Below are 3,066 nucleotides of genomic sequence, written 5' to 3'. Positions count from 1 at the left end.
TTGGCAGTGCTGTTACTAGGAAGAAGGAGAAAACATGTAGAAAAAGAATCACGGATGATCACTACAGCTAGGAATTATTACAACCAACTGATTGCTACTTACTAAGAGCAAGTTGGTTGACAACAATTTTTAAAACATCAGGTCCATGGGGAGAAAAAATAAAAGTAGTTTTGGTGGGGAAAGGGTATTGAAGGTTTTTTTTTCTCCCAACTTTCTATATAATCAGATACGTGTTTAAATGTTATCAGCTTGGGGCGCCTGTGTGGCTCAGTGGGTTAAAGCTTCTGCCTTTGGCTCAGGTCATGATCCTAGGGTTCTGGGATCAAGCCCCACTTCAAGCCTTCTCCCCCACCCCACCCCCCCACCCACCACCTGCCTTTCTGTCTGCTTGTGACCTCTGTCTGTCAAATAAATAAGTAAAATCTTAAAAAAAAAAATGTTACTCAGCCTGGGATGTTGAGTGGCAAGCCTATCTTTAGAGGAGAAGAACCAAGCTTTAACCTATATGGTGTGGTTTGAGTAAAACCAGGATGATTATCCAAAATATCTCCCATATCTGGTAGAGGGCCTGAAATTCCATTATTAAAATTGTATTTCTTTGCCATGAAGGCTTGGAGGCCCTTAAGATTGTGTTGTTAAAATAAAAATAGCCTTTAGAAACATCCAAACAGTTTTCCCTAGAACACCAGCATTCCTGAGGTGTTCATTCAGCAGGTGTTCCTAAAAGGACCCCCTGAAGAGGACAAACAAGTGTGGCAACAGTCTATATGATAACCCCCTCTTAGACAATACATATTAGCATAGTAAAGGCTCTGAGAAGTCTTGAATGAGAGACCTGTTTAAATTTTAAAGATCTAGAATATTCTAAAATCATTGGCTGTGAAATACATATCTCCCCACAAAGCACCTACTACTATCTCATTGAAGCTGAGGGTACTTGCTGGGGCAGGGGGTGAGGGGAGTGGTGGATGGAAAGAGCAGGGCCCAGGAGCAAAAATACCTAAGTTTAATTCCTGGCTCTGCTATTGATTAACTAACCAACTTTGTCAATGTTGCTTAAGCTTTTTTTGGCTACTGTTTTTTATTTGTAAAGTTAGTTTAATAAGCACCCACGTCTCTGGACTAAAATGATTAATATTAAGTAAGGGAGAGCCATTTGTGAAAGTTGCTGGTTCATAATTCACACTCAGGAGATGCTGATTTTGTCCATTGTCCCCTCTCTCTCTTTCTCTCTCCTTTTTCCCTCCCTCCTTCCTTCTTCTTACCACATTTTTTAATTTCGATGAGTTTTTAATTTAAGAATGGTTTTGGATATACAGAAAAGTTGCTAACAGTCCCCTATATGCCAACTCCCACCAAATTCACTTCTTTTGTGTTTCTTCTGTGTCAGAACAGTGGCAGGAAAGAGCCTGGCCCACCAGGGTCTGGCCAGGACTCATTAACAATAAACTGGAAGGTGAGGCAGAAATGAGCAAATGGGCTGTAAGTGCAGTGCAAACCCTAAGGTGAGTGAAGGCCCCCAAGAGAGTAACCTAACCCAGGCTTTGGGTGCCTGAATAATCTTCCAAAAGAAAATATCAACACATATCAGATAAAGGGTTAGTATCTAAAATCTATAAAGAACTTATCAAACTCAACACCCAAAGAACAAATAATCCAACCAAGAAATGGGCAGGAGACATGAACAGACATTTCTGCAAAGAAGACATCCAGATGGCCAACAGACACATGAAAAAGTGCTCCACATCACTCAGCATCAGGGAAATACAAATCCAAACCACAATGAGATATCACCTCACACCAGTCAGAATGGTTAAAATTAAGAAGTCAGGAAATGACAGATGTTGGCAAGGATGCGGAGAAAGGAGAGCCCTCCTACACCGTTGGCGGGAATGCAAGCTGGTGAAGCCATTCTGGAAAACAATATGGGGGTTCCTCAAAAAGTTGAAAATAGAGCTACTCTATGACCCAGCAATCGCACAACTGGGTACTTACCCTAAAGATACAAATGTAGTGATCTGAAGGGGCACGTGCACCTGAATGTTTATAGTAGCAATGTCCACAATAGCCAAACTATGGAAAGACCCTAGATGTCCATCATCAGCTGAATGGATAAAGAAGATGTGGTATATATACAATGGGATACTATGCAGCCATCAAAAGAAATGAAATCTTGCCATTTGTGATGACGTGGATGGAACTAGAGGGTGTTATGCTGAGTGAAATAAGTCAATAAGAGAAAGACAATTATATGATCTCTCTGACACGAGGAATTTGAGAGGCAGGGTGGGGGAAGGGAGGGAAAAATGAAACAAGATGAATCAGGGAGGGAGACAAACTGTAAGAGACTCAATCTCAGGAAACAGGGTTGCTGGGGGGTGGGGGTGGGGGGTTGGGATAGGGTCGCTGGGTGATGGACACTGCAGAGGGTAGTGCCATGGTATGGTGAGTGCTGTGAATTGTGTTAAGACTGATGATTCACAGACCTGTACCCTTGAAACAAATAATACATTTTATGTTAATTTTAAAAAAATTAAAAAGAAAGAAAATGTCAACAATGAAGAAGCCTGGCTAGAGGAGTGAGCCGGCCAAAGGGAGGAGGCATCGAGTGTTCCTGATGGGATGACCCCAATCTGAAGGAAGAGGGAAGAGAGGCAGCAGACTGAGGCTCAGAACTTGAGTAAGGTTGTCAAGAAATACTGAGTACTTCACTCTTGCCTGGCCTGGGAACTGCTTTCAGAATCACACTCTAGCGGTGTCATTATACAAACTTCCCTTCTGCAAAATTCTTGCAAAACCATCTGAACCCATAGGTCTATTTTTCCAAAACAATAGCGGCTTTGAGCTATTGAGCTTGCCTTAACCCAAGTACCAAAGAATTACAACTTTTTTAAATGCGAAAATTGGCCAGGAAATTATGAGTAACAAGGGAGGAGGAGTCATCGTGAACATTTCGAGGGGCTGGAGCTGCGGGATGGGTCCTAACTAGTTGGTTAGCTTTGTCCCCCTCTTGAGTGATACAGGTGAAGGGATCCCCCCTCTTCTCAATCCCCTGAGCGCCGTATC

Source organism: Mustela erminea, chromosome 14, assembly GCF_009829155.1.
Source record: "Mustela erminea isolate mMusErm1 chromosome 14, mMusErm1.Pri, whole genome shotgun sequence".
Classification (NCBI taxonomy): Eukaryota; Metazoa; Chordata; class Mammalia; order Carnivora; family Mustelidae; genus Mustela; species Mustela erminea.
This window is presented reverse-complemented; position numbering follows the sequence as displayed.